General features: G+C 46.0%; 1 protein-coding gene across 2 annotated transcripts in view; it reads left to right on the forward strand.

The window, feature by feature from the left end:
• Positions 1–220: 220 nt before the first annotated feature.
• PAK6 (p21 (RAC1) activated kinase 6) overlaps positions 221–14,176 on the forward strand; it is a 101,193-nt gene continuing 87,237 nt past the window's right edge. The window contains exons 1-2 of one of the 2 annotated variants that reach the window (XM_056810259.1): positions 221–864; positions 2,634–2,748. The gene's annotated coding sequence lies outside the window, so the exon portion shown is untranslated. The remainder of the gene's footprint in view (positions 865–2,633; positions 2,749–14,176) is intronic. The other variant, XM_056810261.1, reaches the window with a different exon arrangement.

Genomic DNA, 14,176 nt, shown 5'->3' on the forward strand with positions numbered 1-14,176 from the left:
TCTTTAGACATCTTGCGAAGTCTAAAGCGGGCAGCTCCCACGAGCCAGGTGTGTGAGAAAAAAGCACCCATTTCTGGAGCTGGGGGTGGGGACGGAGAGCGGGGTGTGGAGCCCCTGGGCAAGAAAGCCCTCGCTTCCCTCCCCCGACAAAGAAAGGGAGAGGGGTTTCAACTAAATAAAGAACGCTGTCTTTTATAAATAGCTCGAGCCCCGGCATATTTGTAAATTCAGTGGGGTTCTTTTGTGTCAATGACATCACCCTTCTCCCCATGGCAACTCCCGACGATATCGAAATTGCCAAGCAACGTTGGAGAGACTTGGTGCCCCCAAAACGAGCCCAACGATTTAATTGAGAGAGCCAAGGGTATCTCTGTGTGCTCTGGGGAAACATGTGGAGAGCCGGGCTGGGGACCCGGCTGGCGGCAGCCTTCATGAAGGGCTGGAGAGCCTTGGATGTCTGAGGCGAGGGCTTTGTGAAGCCTTACCTTTGCTGCTGCTCTCCCCTTTTTAAGTCAAAAGCGGGAAGGAGAAGGAGGAGACGGAGGGAGGCTGGGGGAAAGCGGGGGGCAGGGCGTTCTCTTTCCCATCCCTAACGTGCAATCCAGGTGACTAAGCAAGAGAACGGGGACTGACTCACGCCTAGGTTATGTTCCTCCGTTTTGGATTCTTCATTTGATTTCATTTTTTCGCTTTGGAAACTTGGAGCGATTATCTCAGCCCTCCCCTCCTTCCTGCCCGCCTTCCTCCCCTTGGGTACCACGAGGATGGAATGACCAGTACTGTTCTTCTGGGCCAGTGGTTCCGGACGTGCTGTGTGGCCCGGGGGTGTCTCTGGTCAGAAGAGAAGGAGCAGTCAAATGGCAGGTATGGTGACTTTCTGTTTCTGCCCCTTTGAAAGCTGCCGGGAGAAAAGGAGGGGGCGGGGTGTGTGGATTCCAATCATTCGAATTCTGGGAAAAGAAGGGCAACCTCCAGCCGATCTGGCAACAGCTCAGGGGGCTTCACCTCCTTATCGAGGGGGCTATCTCTCCTATGGACCAGATACTCTGGGGAGAGGCAGTATGGTAGAGGGTAGAGGGTGCTGGGCTTGGAGTCAGGAAGATTCAGACCTGAAAACCACCTCGGTTGCTTACTTGCTGTCAATGTCCCCGACCTCGGGTCTCTTTTCTGTAAAATGGGTAGATGATAGCCCGTGAGGCTGTAGTGAGAGTATATGTATATCTACCTGCACAAAGACAAGAGCACCCATTTCTGGAGCCTAGGGATGGGGGTGGGGAGTGGGGCATGGATACATACAGATGGTGATATCTGGTTATCTCTCTCTTTGCAAAACTTTAAAGTGTTCTGTAAGTGCCAACTAATATTATGAGAAACATTTGCCTAGAAGGGGTCAGATTGTCTTGGGTTGGCCTAGGCAGGTGCATGGAATTGCCAGGTGAAATAATGGGGTCCTCCATCAGGGCTCCATCCCAATGAACACAGGAACATTGTAGATCTCTGGGAGTAACATTAGAAGGTGAGGAAAAGAAGAAGGCGGCAAGGTAAGGAGACCAGAATGGCTGCTTGGTGGATGGCTATGATTAGACTTATGGGGTCACAGATTTAAAGCTGGAAGGACAATAGGATGATATATTTCAATTTAGAGCTGGAAGGGACCTTACAGGCCACTGAACCCAACTTCCTCATTTTACAGAAGTAAATGACTTGCCTGTGGTCACATAGCTATTAAGTGTCTGAGATGAGATTTGAACCCAGATCTTCTAAATATTAAGTCCAGTGTCCTATCCACTCTCAGTGGACCTTAGTGGTCATCTAGTGTGGCTTGGGGCAACTTCCCCATTTTAAAGAGGAGGAAACAGGCCCATGGAGGTTAAGGCTTGGCTAGGACTACACAAGTTGTTAGGATTTGAACCTCTATCTCACTCCAAAGTGAAGATGCTTTCCACTTTGGACGTGGCCATTATTTTAGAGAAATAGATCCACTTGGCTTCCCAGAGCCCAACCTCATTCTGGCTCAAAAGGGTTGTTGGACTGTTCTCAAGTTTACGGTGGCTCAGGACAGCATTTTTCCAGTTGGGAGCATTAATGTGGGAGGCCCCATGGAATGTTCCCTACAGGAGTAAATAGTATACTAGGTACTTTTGCTGGACATGCTCACTCTAAGGAACCTGAAAAAGAAAATTTTCTCCCCTAGAATCTTGTCTTCCTAAATGTCAGCTGGCATCTAAGCTTATCCTCCCCACTCTCTCACATTTGCATCAAGCAATAAAATGGGGTCCCAGGGAGCATCCCTCAGTCCCTAGATCACCAAGGCAGGGAGGCATCATTCCCATCTGAGAGCAGGAGCCCAGAACTTTATTAAGTCTAGCAGGGAGCAAAATTTCCAACCTCCACCTGCTGTCAAAGGGCTCAGCCCCCAAGGTACCTAGCCCTGGCATGTGCCAGGGAGAGGAGGGGGTGCCAATCCCCTTCCTGCCCTCCTCCACAGCAGCTGGCAGCAAGCTAGTGCCGGTGAGTAAGCAGCTGGAGGGAGGATGTCTACATATGGAGACAGGATGACACCAAACCAGGAGCTTTAGAAAGAAGCTGAGAGAGGAAAGCACTGAATTCTTTTTTTTTTTTTTTGCCTGAAGGGAGGGCTGTTTCCTGGGTTGGAGACATGCAGCAGCCTGCAGTCAGAGAGCTGTAAGGGCCCCAGCTGCTGGGAAAGAAAGGAGCCAAGAGAACCTGATCGGACAGTGGTCCCAGGTAAGCTTCCCTCCAAGGACCTGGCATTCTGGGCCCAGGAGCTGGAAGCACAGTGGTCCAGCCTCCTCCCCTGTCAGGTTAGGAAGAAAATCCTTTCTATAGAAATGAGAGGGAGATCCCTAAAGATCTTGGACTCAGGAGTTTGGACCCAGCTCCTGTGTTTGTTCACCTGGCTCCCTGCCACTCCCTTTCCAGGTGAAGGTTTAAAACTTGGCCAATAAGAATTGGCCTCTTGGTCCTAAACTGGAAAGGGCAAGATCTGACCAGGCCCTCTTCACTCTTGAAAGCCAGCAGTACCTACCATTGGCTTCAGCCTTCCCATCCCTCTGGCTGAATTCCTGAATCTGGATGATTTGTTCCCAGGCCCCAGCTGAGGGGTGAGTGGTAGAGTTCTTGGGAAGGTGGGTGCTGTCCCAAGGGCTCAGCTGTTTGGGAACTGAAAGAGCCCCTGGAGAGGAGTCTACTAATCAAGGTGCAACAACAACAACAAAACAAACATTCATTAAACAGCATATGTCCGCGTTGTTTCCCCTGTAGCCTTTTTTAGGGCAGAGTCGATTTCATTCATGCCCATTGTGCCCCAAGTGCCAAGCTCATACTTGGTACTTAATAAATGCTTGTTAATTAATTGATTGAGTAATGGACTTACTAGGTGCCAAACTCTAGGATAGAAAAGCAAAATAGTGCAAAAAGCCTGGAATAGAATAGGACTTGGGGTTCTATTTGGATTCTTCCCCTGGCTAACTGGGTGATCTTGGGCAAGTCACTTAACCACTCTGGCCTCAGTTTCCTCCCTTGTAAAACTCAAGAGTTATGAGCAGAATACTATATAACTGAAAATCTCTCCTGATGAGAATATTCTATGACTAAAGGGACCTTCATAGTGTCTTGGAAGCAGGCAGGAACAAGGGGATTGAAGGGAATCAAAGCTGGTTCCCACTTTTCTTGGGCTAGCTTTCTGGCTCCTGCTATGCCGAAGCACAGAGCAGCTGGCCCCTTTCTAGACATGTTCCCCTTTGGGGCAGGTAAAGCATTTCCCTCTCTCTGAGAAGTCCCCATCTGTCCCCTTCAGGAAAAGTGTCTCCCTTGATTCTGAGCCTGCTGGGATATGCAAGGGAGGCAGCTTGACCTAGTTAATGTTGCGCTGGGCTGGGAGGCTGGATACCTGGGTTCTGGTCCACACTGCGGCGGGGATTTGAACAAATCCCATCCCATTTGTGCCTCTGACTTTGCCTCTGACGTGTTAATGACCCCCGCTTCTCCCTGGAGTTTTGTCTGCACCAATGAGCTCATGTTTACAAAGTGCTCGGGACTCAGCAGAGGAGAGAAGCTACAGCAATGCAGTCATCCTCATTATCCATCTGGGGGCTCAGATACCTGGGTACCACATTAGGCGTAGGGTTCCCACGCCCTGCTGCTGAGGGAAGCTGGCCAGGGAAGGGGGTTCTTCGGCTCAGTCCCGGAACCCCGGGAATGTGATGCAGAGCCAGGGTTCAAATGCTTAGGAAGATTTAGGGGGCATTTTCTAAATGTAAGCTCCCAGAGGGTAGGAATGATCTTGCTTTTCTCTTTGCCCAATGAGTGGCACATAGTGTTTAATAAATAAACTCTTCTTGTTCATTCATTCATATTTCTCTGAAGCTTACAAAGTACTTTTTTTTTTGGTGATAAGTCTCTGAAGAAGATAAGCCAAGTATTATCTTTCTAGTTTTACCAATGAGGCTCTGAGCAGCAAAGCAACTTGTTCTTAGACCATAACTGGTGCTTAAGAAATATTTGGTGGGGGCAGTGAGGTGGCTTAGTGAATAGACTTGTGGGCAGGAGGTCCTGGGTTCAAATTTGACCTCAGATACTTCCTACCTTATGTGATCCTGGGCAAGTCACTTAACCCACTTTGCTTAGCCCTTACCACTCTTCTGCCTTGAAACCAATGCATGGAATTTATTCTAAGATAGAAGGTAAGGGTTTAACAAAAAAAAAAAAGAAGAAGAATTAACAGATGAACTCTTCTGCCTTGTAAATAATACTTAGTATTGGTTCTCAGACAGAAGGTAAGGGTTTGGGGAAAAAACACATATTTGATTATTGGCTCATCAATGAATCACCAAACATTTATTAAATATCAATTATGGGCCTGGCATTTGGGATATAACAGCATGAATGAACTAGTCCCTGACCTGAAAGAGCTTCCATTCTATAGGGGAAACAAGGTGGACACATAAAGGAATCTACAAAATAAACCGGAGATCATTTTATTTTGGTGGGGGATGACTCGCCAGCTGCTGAAATGATGGGGAAAGGCTGGGGTGTTTGTGTGGAATTTGGAAATGAGGAAGTCCTCAAGGCAGAGGTGAGGAAGTTCATTGCAAGCACAAGGTCTAGGCAAAGGCACAAAGGCCAAGATGGAATGCGGTCTGTGAGGAAGGGAGGAATTTAGCCCATTTACCCAGATCGTAGTGGTCTGCATGCCAAGGAATAGAGACTAAAGTGCGAAAGGAAGGGTGGGGACACATTGTGAGGATCTAGAAACATCAAGCAAAGTTTACATTTGATTTCAAAAGGAATAAGGATCCGAGGAGCGAGGTGGCTCAGTGGACAGAGCGTCAAGCTTGGAGATGGGAGTTCCTGGGTTCAAATCTGGCTTCAGATGCTTCCTAACTGCATGACTCTGGGCAAGGCACTTCATTCCCATTGCCTAGCCTTTGCCACTCTTCTGTCTTAGAATTGGTTCAAAGATAGAAAGGAGATGGTTTAAAAAAAAATAGAGGTGGCAACTGGGTGGCTCAGTGGAAGGAAAGCCAGGGATAGAGACTGGGGATTCTGGGTTCAAATCTGTTCTCAGATACTTCTTGGGCAAGTCACTTAACCCCCATTGCCTAGCCCTGGCCACTCTTCTGCCTTGGAGCCAATACACAGAACTGATTCTAAGATAGAAGGTAAGGGTTTTAATTAAAAAAAAAAAAAAGAATGGAGACCAGATGGGATGTAGTGAGTTGGAGAGGAAAAGGAAGCCAATATGGTCTGATCTGTGCTTGACAGAGTTAAAGACCTGGGTTCTAATCCCATCTCTTCTCCTTATTACCTTGGTAAACCTACCCAAGTTGGGGCAGCTAGGGGGCTCAAAGGATAGAGCGCCAGGCCTCCTGGGTTCAGATCTGGCCTCGGATATTTCCTAGCTGGCTAACCCTGAGCAAGTCACTTAACTTCCTGTGACCAGTCCTTGCCCTTCTGTGTTAGAGTTCTTACTAGGACAGAAAGGAAGGTTTTTTAAAAGAAAATAAATCTTAACCACTGAAGATTGGTGGTAGCTGGGGTGAGAGCAAGAGCCTGTAGGCATGCCTCGGGTCAGAGAGGCCCTCCCCAGCTCCTTAGGAGGCACCAGGCCGGGAGAGGCGGCCCTAATGAAGCGGAAGGAGACCCGAGTCTATTTCTGGCCGTGCCAATAACTCATCTGGTGGTGGTGGTGGCTTGTCATCTTCGCTGAGCCTAAATCCGCATTATAAAATGAGGGGGCTGGAAGAGATGAGTCAATTCAAGCTGACAAACATTTATTAAGTGCGTAATATGGGCCAGGCACTGGGCTAAGCTCAGAGAAATATAAAGAGAAAAATGAAACAGTTCCTGTTCTCAGGGAACTTGTATTTTAGTTGAGAAGAGAAGAGAAACACCACTTACTAGCGGCATGACTGTGGGTGGGTAATTTCACCTCCCTCTCTGTTTCCTCCTTTATAAAATGAGGGAGTAACATCCTTCTAGCTCTAAATCTAAATCTGTGATTCTAAATTCACAAATAAGCAATAGGGAGAGGGACTGGACCTAGGATTTCATGGGTATTTGCATGGCAGAGGGAATTTCCTTTACCAAATAGATAAGCATCTTTTCCGTATTGTGTGGTCTCCCAGATTGCCCAGAGCCCTGAGAAGTGAAATGATTTCCCCAAGATCAACAGCCAGTCTATTTCAAAAGTAGAACTTGAGGGGGCAGCTGGGTGGCTCAGTGGATTGGGGGTCATGCCCAGAGATGGGAGGTCCTGGGTTCAAATATGATTGGAGACATTTCCTATCTGTGTGACCCTGGGCAAGTCACTTAACCCCCAATGCCTAGCCCTTAACACTCTTCTGCCTTAGAACCAATCCATGGTATTGATTACAAGATAAGGTAAGGGTTAAAAAAAAAGAAGGAAAATGAAGCTGAGGAGAAGGTACTTTCTAGGCATGAAAGATAACTTCTATGAATTCATAGGCGATATGGAGGGTCAAGTTCAGGGAAATGTTAGTAGTCTAGTTTGGCTTTTGTAAAGAGAAAAGTTAGGGGGTGAAGTAGATGGAATACTGGGTCTGGAGTCAGGAAAATTCCTCTTCCTGAGTTCTAATCTGGCCCCAGACACTTAAAAGTTGTGTGACTTGGGGGCAGCTGGGTAGCTCAGTGGATTGAGAGCCAGTCCTAGAGATGGGAGGTCCTAGGTTCAAATCTGGCCTCAGACACTTCCCAGTTGTGTGACCCTGGGCAAGTCACTTGACCCCCATTGCCTAGCCCTTACCACTCTTCTGCCTTGGAGCCAATGCACACTATTGATTCCAAGACGAAAGGTAAGGATTTAAAAAAAAAAAAGTTGTGTGACCCTGGGAAAGTCACTTCACCCTGGTGGCCTCAATTTCCTCATCTGTCAAATGAGCTGGAGAAGGAAATAGCAAACCACTCCAGTATCTTTGCCAAGAAAATCTCAAGGGTCACAAAGAGTTGGATGGGACTGAATAACAACAATAAAAGTGGGGATACTGCCCACTACTGTCTGCCTTGGTCTCCTCGTCTGTAAAATGAGCCAGGGAAGGAAATGGCAAACCACTCCGGGCTCTTTGTTGAGAAAATCCCAAATGGGGTCACGGAGCATCAGAAACAACAGAATAACAATAAAAGAGGAGTGATATGAAAAATAAGTGGGAGCCAGATTTTGAAGGACCCCAAATCCCACACTAATGAGCTTATATTTTATCTTCAAGGGAACGGGAAAGCACTAAAGACTTGTGAGCGGGAAAATAACCTAGTCAGACCTGTGCTTCAGGAGTGTTGTTGCTATTGGATTGGAGCCTGGACACAAGAGCCCCAATGGAGAGTCCCAGTGAGATCATGAGGCCTGAATAAGGAAGATAGCCAGGGGAATGCAGAAGAGGACATAAATGCAACAGGTGTAGCGGCAGAATGAGCAAGAGAATGGTTGATTGGTTATGGAGGGTGAGGAAGAAAAAAGTCTCCTCGGTCAAAGAGGACAGAGCTTGAAAACTTGGAGGTCTGGGAGGGTTGGTGGTACCCTCCACAGGAAGAAGAAAAGGGGGGGCAGGGAGCGAGTTCTGTTTTGGATTTATCGAGTTTGAGATACCTCTAAGACATCCAGGCGGAGATGTGTGGCAGGCATTTTAGCCCTAGAGCTCATGAGAGAAGCTAAGGCCAGAGAGATTCTAGAACTCATGAGAGGATCAGATTGCTGATGGACAGAGGAGTGGACAGAGAAGACACCCCCAGGCAAAGGGAAAAGGAATGGGATGATAACCCAGCAAAGAAAAAGGAGGAGCGACCAGAGGAGGTCAGGGTGGTGTCAAGGAAGCCATAGGGGAGAGTGACCCTTTCCAGCTATCATCCACATAGGTCTAAGTGTCCATGCCCAACTGCAAAGAACCCTTCCAAATGTCCACTCCCTGTTACCTGCGTGACTTTGGGCCAGTTGCTGTCTGTCTCTTTGACTCGTTTTCTTCCTCTGTGAGTGAGTATTACAACAACAGCAATCCTGGAGGATGATTATCTGTGATAACTTGGCTCCTCTCAGCAATGTGATGATCTGGGACCATCCTGAAAGACTTATGATGGGGAAAGTTATCCACCTCCAGAGAGAGAACTGTGGGAGTCGTCTCTCCCATCAGGGTATTTACGGTTTCATTTGGGGGTTTTGGTGATGTATGAGTGTGCTCTTACAACAGTGACTGAAAAGGAAGTAATGTTTTACATGACAATAAAAATAAAATGAAAAAATGAAAATGTTAGATTGGATAATAATAATAATGAGCAGCACCAGAGCCCATTAAGAATTTTTTTACACCCTTCCCATCTTAGAATCTATACTAAACACGGATTCCAAGGCAGAAGAGCAGTAAGGGCTAGGCAATGGGGATTAAGTGATTTGCCCAGCAGTTAGATGGCTCAGGGGTAGAGAACCAAGGTTAGGGATGGGAGGTCCTGGGTTCAAATCTGGCCTCAGGCACTTCCTAGCTGTGTGACCCTGGGCAAGTCACTTAACCCCCATTGCCTAGCCCTTGCCACTCTTCTGCATTAGAATTAATATTACATATTACTTTATATTTATTTTTATTGATATATATTTATTATATACTCTACTTATTATTAATCTCTGCTTGGCATTGCCCTCCCATTGCTGTTCCTTTTCTGCTGCCAAGCCCTGTCTAGTAATCTTATTACTAATCAATACTTAGTATTAATGCTAAGATCAAAGGCAAAGATTTTTTTTTAATGACTTGCCCAGGGTTACACAGCTAGGAAGTATCTCATATCAGATTTGAACCCAGGCCCTGCAGACTCTAGACTTGGTACTCTGTCCACTGCTCTGCCTTACCACCCCACAGAACTTTAAGATTTGCAAAGCACTTTCTACATGGTATTGTTTTTGATCCTTAAACCATTCCATGGGATAGCTGCTTTCATGAGCCATTTTACAGATGAAGACACCGAGGTGGGAGAAATTAAACGGCTAGGAAGCATCTGGGGCAGGATTTAAGCTTAGGACCTTCCTGACTTCACCCAGAACCCAGCTGCCTGAATAGCCTCTCTGCCCTCTTCCAGCTCTACCCCAATAGTCTTGCGGTTCCAAGTGAGAAAGAAGCTCAGAAACCCATTGTTGTCCTTGTACGGAGGCAGGAGGCTCTCACACTAGCCCGTCTCTTGCTCCAGACTTGGGGCTCCCTAATGAAGGCAGTGCCCAGGCAGCGAGGGGACTTCCAGCCTGCTAACTCCTAGAAGGTGACTCCAACCCTGGGAATTTTCTTTCTGGGCACATGAAATGCCAATTCCAAGTGTGCAAAGCTGGGCAGCCACCGGGGAACAGCCGACTGCCAGCAGGTAGCCAGAGCAGCGGTCTCTGTGGAGTGCCAGGCGCCAGGAGGACAAGCTGAGCAGCAGCCGGGCCCTGCCAGGCAGAGAGCAGATGAGCGGAGCGGCTGCTGGACGGGACCCGGCAGTGGGGAGGGCAGTGCCAAGCAGAGACAGCAGACAGGCAGGGCACGAGAGCCATGCCAGGAAACAAGGACAGGGAAGACATTGTTAAGAATCTGGGGAGGAGGCAGGTAGTGAGCAGGAATGGGCAAAGAGGCTTTAATAAATCCTGAAACTACAGACAGTGACATTCTCAACCATGTGTCATCGCTGGCCTAGTGTGGACTCCTAAGCTTGGTATGTTGCCAGGCTGGTTGGAATGCCTGGCTCTGCCGAAGGTAACCAGGAAGATGGGCTCATGGGTAGTTGATTATAAATGGAATCATAGGGTTGGGAGCTAAAAAATACCTTAGAGATCAGCTAACCCGACCCACTCTTTTTATAGATGAGGAAGCTGAGGCTCAGAAAGGAAGAAGGAAACAAGTCATCATTAAATGCCTACTTGATGCCAAGCTAGGTGGTACAGGTGGATGGAGAGAGCTCCAGACCTAGAGTCAGGAAGATTCCTCTTCCTGAGTTTAAATTCAGCCTCAGACACTTATTAGTTGTGTGACCCTGGGCAAGTCCTTTCACCCTGTTGGCCTCAGTTTCCCCATATGTAAAATGAGCCGGAGAAGGAAATGGCACACCACTCCAGTATCTTTGCCAAGAAAAACCCAAATGGGGTCACGAAGAGACAGACACAACTGAAAAATGACTGAACCAACACTATACCAAGCACTGTGTTAAGGGCTTTACAAATATCTCCTCTAATCCTCACCACAAATCTGAGAGGTAGTTGCTATTATTATCCTCATTTTACAGTTGAGGAAACTTGAAGTGATTTGCCCAGAGTTACACAGCTGGTAAATGTTTGAGGTCACATTTGAACTCTAGTCTTCTTGACTCTGGGTCCAGCTACATCTCCTACTGCCTCCTTGCTGCCTAGGCTGCCCAAGATCACCCAGGTGTTAAGAACCAGAGCTGGACAGGATATAGGCAATGTAGTGTAGTTGGCACCAAGCAAGAGATGCAGGTTCAAATCCTGACTCTGCTAGTTTCTAACTGTGTGACTGTAGGTGAGTCACCAAACTTCTCTGGTCTGTATAAAATAAGGATAGGGATGAGCTGGAGGACCTAGAAGCCCCCTTCCATCACTAAATCTGTGATCCCCTGATTCTAGATCCAAGACTCTTTATGCTGTACCATGTGCCCCATTCTAAGCAGAAACACACACACAGTCAGGAGGAGGCACCTCCAGTCAACAGAATAGCAGCTCAAGATGCAGGTGGCTCAGTGGATAGAGCACCAAGCTTGAAGTTGGGAGAACCTGGGTTCAAATCTGGCCTCAGACACTTCCTTGCTGTGTGATCCTGGGCAAGTCACTGAACTCCAATTGCCTAGCCCTTACTAACTCTTCTGCCTTGGAACCAATAAACAGTATTGATTTAAAATGGAAGGGAAGGTGTTTTTGTTTTTGTTTTGCTTTTTATTTTTAAACAAATAAGTAAATACAGGCAGCTAGGTGGCACAGCGGATAGAGTGCTAGGCTTAGAATTGGAAAAACCTAGGTTCAAATCTGGCCTCAGATACTTCCTAGCTGTGTGACCCTGAGCAAGTCATTTTACCCCTATTATTGAGCTCTTTACTGCTCTTCTACCTTGGAACTAATACTTAGTATTAATTCTAGGACAGAAGATGAGGTGTTTTGGGGGGTAAGAACCCAGCTTTTTGGAAGGTGATGGGATTTCTTACTTCTGTGTTATTGGCTACAGTGAGGCCCCTGTAGTCAGGGTGTCATCAGGCCCCGTGCAGAAAAGGTAGAAAAAGTGTCTCATGGGAGTGGAATATGGGTGATGGATATGTGAAGGAGACCTTGGCTTTTCACTAGCAGGACGGAGGATCTGGGCCAGAGGTTACCTTTAGAGGAGATAGAGATGTGGTTCTTCTTTACTCTAGCAGGCACCTAAGTATTTGGGGAAGAAATCTGTCCCACTAAGAAAATTTGGCATTTACTTTCTGTTTTAATCTGTTTTTATTCTTGTTAAAATCTTTTTATTTTATTTTTTAAATTTTATAACACTATTTTATTTGGTCATTTCCGAGCATTATTCATTGGAGACAAAGATCATTCCCACCCCCCCCATCCCATAGCCAATGCACGATTCCACTGGGTATCACATGTGTTCTTGAATCAAACCCATTTCCATGTTGTGGGTATTTGCATTAGAGTGTTTATTTAGAGTCTCTCCTCAGTCATATCCCCTCCACCCCTGTAGTCAAGCAGTTGCTTTTCCTTGGTGTTTCTACTCCCACAGTTTGTCCTCTGCTTGTGGATAGTGTTTTTTTCCTAGATCTCTGCAGATTGTTCAGGGACACTGCATTGACACTAATGGAGAAATCCATTACGTTTGATTATACCACAGTGTATCAGCCTCTGTGTACAATGTTCTCCTGGTTCTGCTCCTCTCGCTCTGCATCACTTCCTGGAGGTCGTTCCAGTCTCCATGGAACTCCTCCACTTTATTATTCCTTTGAGCACAATAGTATTCCATCACCAACAGATACCACAATTAGTTCAGCCATTCCCCAACTGAAGGGCATCCCCTCATTTTCCAATTTTTTGGCCACCACAAAGAGTGCAGCTATAAATATTTTTGTACGTCTTTTTCCTTATTATCTCTTTGGGGTACAAACCCAGCAGTGCTATGGCTGGGTCAAAGGGCGGATAGTCTTTTATTGCCCTTTGGGCAGAGTTCCAAATTGCCCTCCAGAATGGTTGGATCAGTTCACAACCCCACCAGCAGTGGATTAGTGTCCCTACTTTGCCACATCCCCTCCAGTATTCATTACTTTCCTTTGCTGTCATGTTAGCCAATCTGCCAGGTGTGAGGTGATACCTCAGTTGTTTTGATTTGCATCTCTCTGATTATAAGAGATTGAGAACACTTTCTCATGTGCCTATTAATAGTTTTGATTTCTTTATCTGAAAACTGCCTATTCATGTCCCTTGCCCATTTATCAACTGGAGAATGGCTTGATTTTTTGTACAATTGATTTAGTTCTTTGTAAATTTGAGTAATTAAACCTTTGTCTGAGGTTTTTATGAGGATTGTTTCCCAATTTGTTGCTTTCCTTCTGATTTTGGTTACATTGGTTTTGTTTGTACAAAACCTTTTTAATTTGATGTAATCCAAATTATTTATTTTGCATTTTGTGACACTTTCTAAGTCTTGCTTGGTTTTAAAATCTTTCCCTTCCCAAAGGTCTGACATGTATACTATTCTGTGTTCACCTAATTTTCTTATAGTTTCCTTCTTTATGTTCAAGTCATTCACCCATTTTGAATTTATCTTGGTGTAGAGTGTGAGGTGTTGATCTAAACCTAATCTTTCCCACAGTCTTCCAATTTTCCCAGCAGTTTTTATCAAATAGTGGATTTTTGTCCAAAAAGCTGGGATCTTTGGGTTTGTCATATACTGTCTTGCTGAGGTCACTTACCCCTAGTCTATTCTACTGATCCTCCTTTCTGTCTCTTAGCCAGTATCAAATTGTTTTGATGACCGAGGCTTTATAATATAGTCTGAGATCTGGGACTGCAAGGCCCCCTTCCTTTGTATTTTTTTTCATTATTTCCCTGGATATCCTTGATCCTTTGTTCTTCCAAATGAACTTTGTTATGGTTTTTTCTAAATCAGTAAAAAAAATTTTTGGAAGTTCAATGGGTATCTTTTTAAAGAACATCTTTATTTCTTCCCCCTTCCCCATGTACCAAGCCAGAGCCTTTCAACAAAGAATCAAAAAGAACGAGGGAAAAGCAGTTCAGCAAGCCCAATTTATCCACCCATGGGCTAGACGGAATATGCAACATTTCTTACCTGTAGTCTTCTATCTCTTTCAAGAAAGAAAGAATTGTTATTTTCTCATATTTCTTTTGGGGGGGCCAAATCTATTCATCCTAATTACCCAACATTCTGTTTGTTGTTTTTCTCTCTGGGTACCCAATTTGCCACCTGATCCTTTCTCAAAAGGCTAAGGAAGTGAAGCATTCCTGGTTATGATTTTGCCAACAGCACACTTTTTTGGCTCAGTGTTAGATGTCTGGGACTTTCCTTTCCCACAATCTCCAGGGGATTCCTCTGAAGCTCAGAAGCCTGTCAGATCAATCAAAGAAGGAGGAGCCCTTCTGGAGCTGCTTTTGCCTTCAAAGACCCAGGAAATAAGTGTAGTT

Source organism: Monodelphis domestica, chromosome 1 (assembly GCF_027887165.1).
Source record: "Monodelphis domestica isolate mMonDom1 chromosome 1, mMonDom1.pri, whole genome shotgun sequence".
Lineage (NCBI taxonomy): Eukaryota > Metazoa > Chordata > Mammalia > Didelphimorphia > Didelphidae > Monodelphis > Monodelphis domestica.